The following is a 12,570-nucleotide window of genomic DNA, read 5'->3' as shown; positions in this document are numbered from 1 at the left end:
GCTTGGTGTGGACGCTGCTTCCAGGAAGCCCTCCAGAAACCCGGCAGCAGGGTGGCCGCAGCAGTCTCCAGCAGCCGTCCCTAAGTCGAGTGCGGGGGACGTGCCCCCGCTGTGCCGCGGGGGCCCAGCCTGGTGTCTTCCCTGAGGCCCTGCGGCTGCAGGCTGCTGCCGCTCCCCGCAAGGGGAGAGCCAAGGGGAGAGCCGCGGAGGTGGGGACCGCCTCCTGATGGGGACGTACGTACACGCAGCTCTCCAAGGCGGATCCCGGGGCTCTCTGTCCTGCCCGAAGGCCCAGCGGGCCTGCGGGTCCTTAGAGTGGCAAAAACATCCGAAAGCTGAGACTGAGGGTCCGGTGGGTGTCTGCACTTTTGTGCTGGGCACCCCAGGGAGGCCCGGGGGCTGGCTGGACAACGTGGTCTGCTGGGCGGGGGGCTTGGAGGAGCAACTGATGCCCTTTGCACCTTGGGTAGCAAGAGTCTGAGGTGTCTCTGAGCCCTGTGCCATGTCCGGGGGGGGGGAGGTGCGGGGGGGGGGAGGAGGAGGAGGAGGAGGTGGGAAGGGCCGGGGCCTGCAGTCCTGTTCCCGGGGTGGCACGGCAAGTGGCTTCTTCCACAGGCTGCTTGGCCTGGGCTCCCTGCACCTGGGCCTTTGGGGGACTGGCCCTGTGCTTGCCAACACTTCCTGCAGGGACCCAGAGCTGGGAGGTGGCATCTCTCAGCCCTGGGTCGGGCAGAGCCCCAGCGGGCCATGCCCACAACCTCTCTCAGCACCGGTCCCCCAGAAGGCTCCTTTGGGACCAGGATTCTCTTGCGGTGACTCTCTAAGGTCTGGCCCCTGGATGGAGGGGCACCAGGAGTAGAGGAGCAGGAAGGGGAAGGGGGTGGCCATGCGAGGGGACACTTTGAGGCCAAGTCCCAGCTTCAGCCTGATCCTCCTGGGAACCCCGCTCTGAGACAAGGAGCCGGGCTTCGCATTCCCACAGCAGCCAGTCGTGGGCTGAGGACACCTGGGGCGTTGGGAACTCCCTGGCTTCTCCTTGGTTTAACATCTAGAGCTGCTTGCGAATCGGGCCGCCACACACACCCGAGCGCAGGTGTCTTCCGCACAGACTGCGGTCCTCGCTCTTCTGAACCTCGCTAGCTCGCCACCCACCCACCCATGGGTGAACCTGGTCAGGGTACTTTCTCTCGGGGGCAGACTCTTTTCCGGGCGGGCTACCGGTGTCTCTGTTTGCTCGTTTCTTTCTTCCATTTCGGGAAAGGCTTCCTTGCTGGGTGTGGAAATCTCCTATGCCTTCCCTCGCCTATTCTGTCAGCTTTAAAATTCTCTTTCAGTTGCCACCCTCACAGATGGATTAGGAAACTCTTTCCGGTGCACTCATTAGTGAAATGACCTCAAGGAAGCTGGAATCCAATATCTAATGGCCGATTTTTAGCGAGTCCACACGCCAGGGTGGTTGGGGTCCAATGCAGCCCCGGCCAGGCCCAGGCCCCTTGGACTGGGCCACAGGAGGACACAGAGGAGGGTCCCGGCCCCCACGAAGCGGTGCCGGCAGTTCTCCACGGGCTTGGGCGTTTTCCAGAGGTAGGAGATGGAGGGGACTGATTTCTTCAGCGCCCCACAAACCACGCCACCCCACCCCACCCATGGGACACATCCCCAGAGAGAGACGCCCCATACACTGGCTGTGCCCCAGCCCTGGCCCGGGGGAATAGGCGGCAGCCCACCCACAGGGCGAGGGGGGGCGCAGCTGAAAGGGGTTGTGGGGGAGGGCGGCCCCTGGCTGGGGTCAAAGGGCGAGCGCCCCGCGCGAGCGCGCGTGCGCAGTCAGCGTCAGCGGCGGCGACGCGCCGGGGGTGGGCAGCGGGTAGGTGAAGGAGGCCGGGCGAGGAGACGAGGGGGGCTGGGAGGGCTCCACCTTGGCGAGTCCAGCCGTGGAGGCGCATCTTGTGTGAGTGAGTGTGAGTGTGTGTGTGTGTGTGTATAGAGAGACAGCCCCCCGCCCCGCCCCGCCCATCACCCCCGTCCCTGGGAGCCCGCGGGACCCGGCCGGCGAACTCAACAGGCCCGGCCCGGCGCGGGGCCTGGGGCGGGAGGCGGCGGCGGCGGCGGCGGCGGCGGCGGCGGCGGCGGCGGCGGGGGGAAAGCGCAGAGAGGCTCGGCTTCTTGAGTGGGGCAGGGGCGGCCTCCGCCGCCGTCTAGGGCCACACCACCCTGAACGCCCCCGATCTCGTCTGGTCTCGGAAGCTAAGCAGGGTGGGGCCCGGTTAGGACTTGGATGGGAGACCGCCTGGGAATACCGGGTGCCTCAGGCTGCTTCTTTTTTTTTTTTTTTTTTTTTGCCTCTTGTTCTGTCCCCTTTCTGGGAGCGCGGCGGCGGCCCGGTGTGGGGGTGACCCCAACCCTCAGCGCCCGCCGCGGTGCCTGGCGCCCCAGCCCGCACCGTGGGGCCTCCTCTTGTCCCAAGCCGAGACACCGCCGCCACGCGGCAGCATGCGTGGCATCTGGACTGTCAGGTCTCAGACCAAAGGTCTGCTCTGTGGGAACCGACACGCTGGAGGAAACCTTGAGAGTCTGAGAGGGGAGGGAGTTCCAGAAGAAGGCCAGGATGTCATTTTGAGGGAGTATGTGACCAGAACTCGTCCCGTTGCTTTTGGGGGTTCTATGGGCTCCACGCAGGAATCTTTGGTGGTGGCACCTGATGTTGGGGGATCCGGAGTCACACCCAGACCTGCTCCACAGGCCTCCTTTTACTTTTCTCTTCGGATTCATTATTTTTAAAAAGTGTCTCTTACCTCTATTATTGCATTTTCTTTCCTCTCTCTTTTCAAGCAGATGATGGGAGTACAAGTATTCAGGTGACATGTATTGCCCGTGCCCCCCTCCCCCCTGTGTTCTCATTCATATACCTCTCATGTTGTTCCAGCGTATTGTGGGGGTACCAGTGTTAAGGTCGGGTACGTTGCCCTCTCCAAGCCTCCCCCCTGGGGTCAGAGCTTCAAGTGCGCCCATCCCCCAGTCGGTGCGCACCCACCCCATGCCTAATGGATGTGGATGCCCCTCCCCTCCCCCCACCCGCCCGACACCCACCCGATGAAGGTGATTCCTCTCCGTCCACTTAGGTGTCCATCCGTTCGTTCCAATTTGCTGGTGAGCGCGCTCACGTGGTGCTCGTGTGTCCATTCTTGGGATACTTGGCTTACTGGAACGGGTTCCAGCTCTGGCCAGGAGAACACGAGAGGTGCCCTCTCACCGCTGCTCCTCACAGCCGAATGGCACTCCGTGGTGTCCACGCGCCACATTTTATTCATGCACTCCTGGATGGATGGGCACTCGGGTCGCTTCCACGTCTTTGCGATTGTGAATTGTGCCCTAACTGTAACCCTAACCCTTACCCAGCCCGTCTCCTCTGCCCCTGCCTGACGCACTCCTCCCCGGCCAGGCCCGTCACTGTCCTGGGCCCCCGCCTGACCGGCTCCTCCCCGCCCGGCCTGTCACCGTCCTCTGCCCCTGCCTGACATGCTCCTTCCCGCCCGGCCTCTCACCGTCCTCGGCCCCTGCCTGACCGGCTCCTCCGTCGCCTGGGCCTTCCAAGGGCTTGGTGTGGACGCTGCTTCCAGGAAGCCCTCCAGAAACCCGGCAGCAGGGTGGCCGCAGCAGTCTCCAGCAGCCGTCCCTAAGTCGAGTGCGGGGGACGTGCCCCCGCTGTGCCGCGGGGGCCCAGCCTGGTGTCTTCCCTGAGGCCCTGCGGCTGCAGGCTGCTGCCGCTCCCCGCAAGGGGAGAGCCAAGGGGAGAGCCGCGGAGGTGGGGACCGCCTCCTGATGGGGACGTACGTACACGCAGCTCTCCAAGGCGGATCCCGGGGCTCTCTGTCCTGCCCGAAGGCCCAGCGGGCCTGCGGGTCCTTAGAGTGGCAAAAACATCCGAAAGCTGAGACTGAGGGTCCGGTGGGTGTCTGCACTTTTGTGCTGGGCACCCCAGGGAGGCCCGGGGGCTGGCTGGACAACGTGGTCTGCTGGGCGGGGGGCTTGGAGGAGCAACTGATGCCCTTTGCACCTTGGGTAGCAAGAGTCTGAGGTGTCTCTGAGCCCTGTGCCATGTCCGGGGGGGGGAGGTGCGGGGGGGGGGGAGGAGGAGGAGGAGGAGGTGGGAAGGGCCGGGGCCTGCAGTCCTGTTCCCGGGGTGGCACGGCAAGTGGCTTCTTCCACAGGCTGCTTGGCCTGGGCTCCCTGCACCTGGGCCTTTGGGGGACTGGCCCTGTGCTTGCCAACACTTCCTGCAGGGACCCAGAGCTGGGAGGTGGCATCTCTCAGCCCTGGGTCGGGCAGAGCCCCAGCGGGCCATGCCCACAACCTCTCTCAGCACCGGTCCCCCAGAAGGCTCCTTGGGGACCAGGATTCTCTTGCGGTGACTCTCTAAGGTCTGGCCCCTGGATGGAGGGGCACCAGGAGTAGAGGAGCAGGAAGGGGAAGGGGGTGGCCATGCGAGGGGACACTTTGAGGCCAAGTCCCAGCTTCAGCCTGATCCTCCTGGGAACCCCGCTCTGAGACAAGGAGCCGGGCTTCGCATTCCCACAGCAGCCAGTCGTGGGCTGAGGACACCTGGGGCGTTGGGAACTCCCTGGCTTCTCCTTGGTTTAACATCTAGAGCTGCTTGCGAATCGGGCCGCCACACACACCCGAGCGCAGGTGTCTTCCGCACAGACTGCGGTCCTCGCTCTTCTGAACCTCGCTAGCTCGCCACCCACCCACCCATGGGTGAACCTGGTCAGGGTACTTTCTCTCGGGGGCAGACTCTTTTCCGGGCGGGCTACCGGTGTCTCTGTTTGCTCGTTTCTTTCTTCCATTTCGGGAAAGGCTTCCTTGCTGGGTGTGGAAATCTCCTATGCCTTCCCTCGCCTATTCTGTCAGCTTTAAAATTCTCTTTCAGTTGCCACCCTCACAGATGGATTAGGAAACTCTTTCCGGTGCACTCATTAGTGAAATGACCTCAAGGAAGCTGGAATCCAATATCTAATGGCCGATTTTTAGCGAGTCCACACGCCAGGGTGGTTGGGGTCCAATGCAGCCCCGGCCAGGCCCAGGCCCCTTGGACTGGGCCACAGGAGGACACAGAGGAGGGTCCCGGCCCCCACGAAGCGGTGCCGGCAGTTCTCCACGGGCTTGGGCGTTTTCCAGAGGTAGGAGATGGAGGGGACTGATTTCTTCAGCGCCCCACAAACCACGCCACCCCACCCCACCCATGGGACACATCCCCAGAGAGAGACGCCCCATACACTGGCTGTGCCCCAGCCCTGGCCCGGGGGAATAGGCGGCAGCCCACCCACAGGGCGAGGGGGGGCGCAGCTGAAAGGGGTTGTGGGGGAGGGCGGCCCCTGGCTGGGGTCAAAGGGCGAGCGCCCCGCGCGAGCGCGCGTGCGCAGTCAGCGTCAGCGGCGGCGACGCGCCGGGGGTGGGCAGCGGGTAGGTGAAGGAGGCCGGGCGAGGAGACGAGGGGGGCTGGGAGGGCTCCACCTTGGCGAGTCCAGCCGTGGAGGCGCATCTTGTGTGAGTGAGTGTGAGTGTGTGTGTGTGTGTGTATAGAGAGACAGCCCCCCGCCCCGCCCCGCCCATCACCCCCGTCCCTGGGAGCCCGCGGGACCCGGCCGGCGAACTCAACAGGCCCGGCCCGGCGCGGGGCCTGGGGCGGGAGGCGGCGGCGGCGGCGGCGGCGGCGGCGGCGGCGGCGGCGGCGGGGGGAAAGCGCAGAGAGGCTCGGCTTCTTGAGTGGGGCAGGGGCGGCCTCCGCCGCCGTCTAGGGCCACACCACCCTGAACGCCCCCGATCTCGTCTGGTCTCGGAAGCTAAGCAGGGTGGGGCCCGGTTAGGACTTGGATGGGAGACCGCCTGGGAATACCGGGTGCCTCAGGCTGCTTCTTTTTTTTTTTTTTTTTTTTTGCCTCTTGTTCTGTCCCCTTTCTGGGAGCGCGGCGGCGGCCCGGTGTGGGGGTGACCCCAACCCTCAGCGCCCGCCGCGGTGCCTGGCGCCCCAGCCCGCACCGTGGGGCCTCCTCTTGTCCCAAGCCGAGACACCGCCGCCACGCGGCAGCATGCGTGGCATCTGGACTGTCAGGTCTCAGACCAAAGGTCTGCTCTGTGGGAACCGACACGCTGGAGGAAACCTTGAGAGTCTGAGAGGGGAGGGAGTTCCAGAAGAAGGCCAGGATGTCATTTTGAGGGAGTATGTGACCAGAACTCGTCCCGTTGCTTTTGGGGGTTCTATGGGCTCCACGCAGGAATCTTTGGTGGTGGCACCTGATGTTGGGGGATCCGGAGTCACACCCAGACCTGCTCCACAGGCCTCCTTTTACTTTTCTCTTCGGATTCATTATTTTTAAAAAGTGTCTCTTACCTCTATTATTGCATTTTCTTTCCTCTCTCTTTTCAAGCAGATGATGGGAGTACAAGTATTCAGGTGACATGTATTGCCCGTGCCCCCCTCCCCCCTGTGTTCTCATTCATATACCTCTCATGTTGTTCCAGCGTATTGTGGGGGTACCAGTGTTAAGGTCGGGTACGTTGCCCTCTCCAAGCCTCCCCCCTGGGGTCAGAGCTTCAAGTGCGCCCATCCCCCAGTCGGTGCGCACCCACCCCATGCCTAATGGATGTGGATGCCCCTCCCCTCCCCCCACCCGCCCGACACCCACCCGATGAAGGTGATTCCTCTCCGTCCACTTAGGTGTCCATCCGTTCGTTCCAATTTGCTGGTGAGCGCGCTCACGTGGTGCTCGTGTGTCCATTCTTGGGATACTTGGCTTACTGGAACGGGTTCCAGCTCTGGCCAGGAGAACACGAGAGGTGCCCTCTCACCGCTGCTCCTCACAGCCGAATGGCACTCCGTGGTGTCCACGCGCCACATTTTATTCATGCACTCCTGGATGGATGGGCACTCGGGTCGCTTCCACGTCTTTGCGATTGTGAATTGTGCCCTAACTGTAACCCTAACCCTTACCCAGCCCGTCTCCTCTGCCCCTGCCTGACGCACTCCTCCCCGGCCAGGCCCGTCACTGTCCTGGGCCCCCGCCTGACCGGCTCCTCCCCGCCCGGCCTGTCACCGTCCTCTGCCCCTGCCTGACATGCTCCTTCCCGCCCGGCCTCTCACCGTCCTCGGCCCCTGCCTGACCGGCTCCTCCGTCGCCTGGGCCTTCCAAGGGCTTGGTGTGGACGCTGCTTCCAGGAAGCCCTCCAGAAACCCGGCAGCAGGGTGGCCGCAGCAGTCTCCAGCAGCCGTCCCTAAGTCGAGTGCGGGGGACGTGCCCCCGCTGTGCCGCGGGGGCCCAGCCTGGTGTCTTCCCTGAGGCCCTGCGGCTGCAGGCTGCTGCCGCTCCCCGCAAGGGGAGAGCCAAGGGGAGAGCCGCGGAGGTGGGGACCGCCTCCTGATGGGGACGTACGTACACGCAGCTCTCCAAGGCGGATCCCGGGGCTCTCTGTCCTGCCCGAAGGCCCAGCGGGCCTGCGGGTCCTTAGAGTGGCAAAAACATCCGAAAGCTGAGACTGAGGGTCCGGTGGGTGTCTGCACTTTTGTGCTGGGCACCCCAGGGAGGCCCGGGGGCTGGCTGGACAACGTGGTCTGCTGGGCGGGGGGCTTGGAGGAGCAACTGATGCCCTTTGCACCTTGGGTAGCAAGAGTCTGAGGTGTCTCTGAGCCCTGTGCCATGTCCGGGGGGGGGGAGGTGCGGGGGGGGGGAGGAGGAGGAGGAGGAGGTGGGAAGGGCCGGGGCCTGCAGTCCTGTTCCCGGGGTGGCACGGCAAGTGGCTTCTTCCACAGGCTGCTTGGCCTGGGCTCCCTGCACCTGGGCCTTTGGGGGACTGGCCCTGTGCTTGCCAACACTTCCTGCAGGGACCCAGAGCTGGGAGGTGGCATCTCTCAGCCCTGGGTCGGGCAGAGCCCCAGCGGGCCATGCCCACAACCTCTCTCAGCACCGGTCCCCCAGAAGGCTCCTTTGGGACCAGGATTCTCTTGCGGTGACTCTCTAAGGTCTGGCCCCTGGATGGAGGGGCACCAGGAGTAGAGGAGCAGGAAGGGGAAGGGGGTGGCCATGCGAGGGGACACTTTGAGGCCAAGTCCCAGCTTCAGCCTGATCCTCCTGGGAACCCCGCTCTGAGACAAGGAGCCGGGCTTCGCATTCCCACAGCAGCCAGTCGTGGGCTGAGGACACCTGGGGCGTTGGGAACTCCCTGGCTTCTCCTTGGTTTAACATCTAGAGCTGCTTGCGAATCGGGCCGCCACACACACCCGAGCGCAGGTGTCTTCCGCACAGACTGCGGTCCTCGCTCTTCTGAACCTCGCTAGCTCGCCACCCACCCACCCATGGGTGAACCTGGTCAGGGTACTTTCTCTCGGGGGCAGACTCTTTTCCGGGCGGGCTACCGGTGTCTCTGTTTGCTCGTTTCTTTCTTCCATTTCGGGAAAGGCTTCCTTGCTGGGTGTGGAAATCTCCTATGCCTTCCCTCGCCTATTCTGTCAGCTTTAAAATTCTCTTTCAGTTGCCACCCTCACAGATGGATTAGGAAACTCTTTCCGGTGCACTCATTAGTGAAATGACCTCAAGGAAGCTGGAATCCAATATCTAATGGCCGATTTTTAGCGAGTCCACACGCCAGGGTGGTTGGGGTCCAATGCAGCCCCGGCCAGGCCCAGGCCCCTTGGACTGGGCCACAGGAGGACACAGAGGAGGGTCCCGGCCCCCACGAAGCGGTGCCGGCAGTTCTCCACGGGCTTGGGCGTTTTCCAGAGGTAGGAGATGGAGGGGACTGATTTCTTCAGCGCCCCACAAACCACGCCACCCCACCCCACCCATGGGACACATCCCCAGAGAGAGACGCCCCATACACTGGCTGTGCCCCAGCCCTGGCCCGGGGGAATAGGCGGCAGCCCACCCACAGGGCGAGGGGGGGCGCAGCTGAAAGGGGTTGTGGGGGAGGGCGGCCCCTGGCTGGGGTCAAAGGGCGAGCGCCCCGCGCGAGCGCGCGTGCGCAGTCAGCGTCAGCGGCGGCGACGCGCCGGGGGTGGGCAGCGGGTAGGTGAAGGAGGCCGGGCGAGGAGACGAGGGGGGCTGGGAGGGCTCCACCTTGGCGAGTCCAGCCGTGGAGGCGCATCTTGTGTGAGTGAGTGTGAGTGTGTGTGTGTGTGTGTATAGAGAGACAGCCCCCCGCCCCGCCCCGCCCATCACCCCCGTCCCTGGGAGCCCGCGGGACCCGGCCGGCGAACTCAACAGGCCCGGCCCGGCGCGGGGCCTGGGGCGGGAGGCGGCGGCGGCGGCGGCGGCGGCGGCGGCGGCGGCGGGGGGAAAGCGCAGAGAGGCTCGGCTTCTTGAGTGGGGCAGGGGCGGCCTCCGCCGCCGTCTAGGGCCACACCACCCTGAACGCCCCCGATCTCGTCTGGTCTCGGAAGCTAAGCAGGGTGGGGCCCGGTTAGGACTTGGATGGGAGACCGCCTGGGAATACCGGGTGCCTCAGGCTGCTTCTTTTTTTTTTTTTTTTTTTTTGCCTCTTGTTCTGTCCCCTTTCTGGGAGCGCGGCGGCGGCCCGGTGTGGGGGTGACCCCAACCCTCAGCGCCCGCCGCGGTGCCTGGCGCCCCAGCCCGCACCGTGGGGCCTCCTCTTGTCCCAAGCCGAGACACCGCCGCCACGCGGCAGCATGCGTGGCATCTGGACTGTCAGGTCTCAGACCAAAGGTCTGCTCTGTGGGAACCGACACGCTGGAGGAAACCTTGAGAGTCTGAGAGGGGAGGGAGTTCCAGAAGAAGGCCAGGATGTCATTTTGAGGGAGTATGTGACCAGAACTCGTCCCGTTGCTTTTGGGGGTTCTATGGGCTCCACGCAGGAATCTTTGGTGGTGGCACCTGATGTTGGGGGATCCGGAGTCACACCCAGACCTGCTCCACAGGCCTCCTTTTACTTTTCTCTTCGGATTCATTATTTTTAAAAAGTGTCTCTTACCTCTATTATTGCATTTTCTTTCCTCTCTCTTTTCAAGCAGATGATGGGAGTACAAGTATTCAGGTGACATGTATTGCCCGTGCCCCCCTCCCCCCTGTGTTCTCATTCATATACCTCTCATGTTGTTCCAGCGTATTGTGGGGGTACCAGTGTTAAGGTCGGGTACGTTGCCCTCTCCAAGCCTCCCCCCTGGGGTCAGAGCTTCAAGTGCGCCCATCCCCCAGTCGGTGCGCACCCACCCCATGCCTAATGGATGTGGATGCCCCTCCCCTCCCCCCACCCGCCCGACACCCACCCGATGAAGGTGATTCCTCTCCGTCCACTTAGGTGTCCATCCGTTCGTTCCAATTTGCTGGTGAGCGCGCTCACGTGGTGCTCGTGTGTCCATTCTTGGGATACTTGGCTTACTGGAACGGGTTCCAGCTCTGGCCAGGAGAACACGAGAGGTGCCCTCTCACCGCTGCTCCTCACAGCCGAATGGCACTCCGTGGTGTCCACGCGCCACATTTTATTCATGCACTCCTGGATGGATGGGCACTCGGGTCGCTTCCACGTCTTTGCGATTGTGAATTGTGCCCTAACTGTAACCCTAACCCTTACCCAGCCCGTCTCCTCTGCCCCTGCCTGACGCACTCCTCCCCGGCCAGGCCCGTCACTGTCCTGGGCCCCCGCCTGACCGGCTCCTCCCCGCCCGGCCTGTCACCGTCCTCTGCCCCTGCCTGACATGCTCCTTCCCGCCCGGCCTCTCACCGTCCTCGGCCCCTGCCTGACCGGCTCCTCCGTCGCCTGGGCCTTCCAAGGGCTTGGTGTGGACGCTGCTTCCAGGAAGCCCTCCAGAAACCCGGCAGCAGGGTGGCCGCAGCAGTCTCCAGCAGCCGTCCCTAAGTCGAGTGCGGGGGACGTGCCCCCGCTGTGCCGCGGGGGCCCAGCCTGGTGTCTTCCCTGAGGCCCTGCGGCTGCAGGCTGCTGCCGCTCCCCGCAAGGGGAGAGCCAAGGGGAGAGCCGCGGAGGTGGGGACCGCCTCCTGATGGGGACGTACGTACACGCAGCTCTCCAAGGCGGATCCCGGGGCTCTCTGTCCTGCCCGAAGGCCCAGCGGGCCTGCGGGTCCTTAGAGTGGCAAAAACATCCGAAAGCTGAGACTGAGGGTCCGGTGGGTGTCTGCACTTTTGTGCTGGGCACCCCAGGGAGGCCCGGGGGCTGGCTGGACAACGTGGTCTGCTGGGCGGGGGGCTTGGAGGAGCAACTGATGCCCTTTGCACCTTGGGTAGCAAGAGTCTGAGGTGTCTCTGAGCCCTGTGCCATGTCCGGGGGGGGGAGGTGCGGGGGGGGGGGGAGGAGGAGGAGGAGGAGGTGGGAAGGGCCGGGGCCTGCAGTCCTGTTCCCGGGGTGGCACGGCAAGTGGCTTCTTCCACAGGCTGCTTGGCCTGGGCTCCCTGCACCTGGGCCTTTGGGGGACTGGCCCTGTGCTTGCCAACACTTCCTGCAGGGACCCAGAGCTGGGAGGTGGCATCTCTCAGCCCTGGGTCGGGCAGAGCCCCAGCGGGCCATGCCCACAACCTCTCTCAGCACCGGTCCCCCAGAAGGCTCCTTGGGGACCAGGATTCTCTTGCGGTGACTCTCTAAGGTCTGGCCCCTGGATGGAGGGGCACCAGGAGTAGAGGAGCAGGAAGGGGAAGGGGGTGGCCATGCGAGGGGACACTTTGAGGCCAAGTCCCAGCTTCAGCCTGATCCTCCTGGGAACCCCGCTCTGAGACAAGGAGCCGGGCTTCGCATTCCCACAGCAGCCAGTCGTGGGCTGAGGACACCTGGGGCGTTGGGAACTCCCTGGCTTCTCCTTGGTTTAACATCTAGAGCTGCTTGCGAATCGGGCCGCCACACACACCCGAGCGCAGGTGTCTTCCGCACAGACTGCGGTCCTCGCTCTTCTGAACCTCGCTAGCTCGCCACCCACCTACCCATGGGTGAACCTGGTCAGGGTACTTTCTCTCGGGGGCAGACTCTTTTCCGGGCGGGCTACCGGTGTCTCTGTTTGCTCGTTTCTTTCTTCCATTTCGGGAAAGGCTTCCTTGCTGGGTGTGGAAATCTCCTATGCCTTCCCTCGCCTATTCTGTCAGCTTTAAAATTCTCTTTCAGTTGCCACCCTCACAGATGGATTAGGAAACTCTTTCCGGTGCACTCATTAGTGAAATGACCTCAAGGAAGCTGGAATCCAATATCTAATGGCCGATTTTTAGCGAGTCCACACGCCAGGGTGGTTGGGGTCCAATGCAGCCCCGGCCAGGCCCAGGCCCCTTGGACTGGGCCACAGGAGGACACAGAGGAGGGTCCCGGCCCCCACGAAGCGGTGCCGGCAGTTCTCCACGGGCTTGGGCGTTTTCCAGAGGTAGGAGATGGAGGGGACTGATTTCTTCAGCGCCCCACAAACCACGCCACCCCACCCCACCCATGGGACACATCCCCAGAGAGAGACGCCCCATACACTGGCTGTGCCCCAGCCCTGGCCCGGGGGAATAGGCGGCAGCCCACCCACAGGGCGAGGGGGGGCGCAGCTGAAAGGGGTTGTGGGGGAGGGCGGCCCCTGGCTGG

The 12,570-nt window shown here is 64.1% G+C and overlaps 3 pseudogenes; all 3 read left to right on the top strand.

Moving 5' to 3' along the window:
• The first annotated feature begins 2,196 nt into the window (after nucleotides 1–2,196).
• On the top strand, nucleotides 2,197–2,315 carry LOC142865471 (uncharacterized; annotated as a pseudogene).
• A 3,477-nt stretch (nucleotides 2,316–5,792) lies between these two features.
• LOC142865470 (uncharacterized) lies at nucleotides 5,793–5,911 on the top strand (annotated as a pseudogene).
• Nucleotides 5,912–9,382: 3,471 nt separating this feature from the next.
• LOC142865469 (uncharacterized) lies at nucleotides 9,383–9,501 on the top strand (annotated as a pseudogene).
• Nucleotides 9,502–12,570: the final 3,069 nt, after the last annotated feature.

This window comes from Microcebus murinus, chromosome 28 (genome assembly GCF_040939455.1).
Source record: "Microcebus murinus isolate Inina chromosome 28, M.murinus_Inina_mat1.0, whole genome shotgun sequence".
In the NCBI taxonomy this organism is placed as follows: Eukaryota; Metazoa; Chordata; class Mammalia; order Primates; family Cheirogaleidae; genus Microcebus; species Microcebus murinus.
This window is presented reverse-complemented; position numbering and strand designations above follow the sequence as displayed.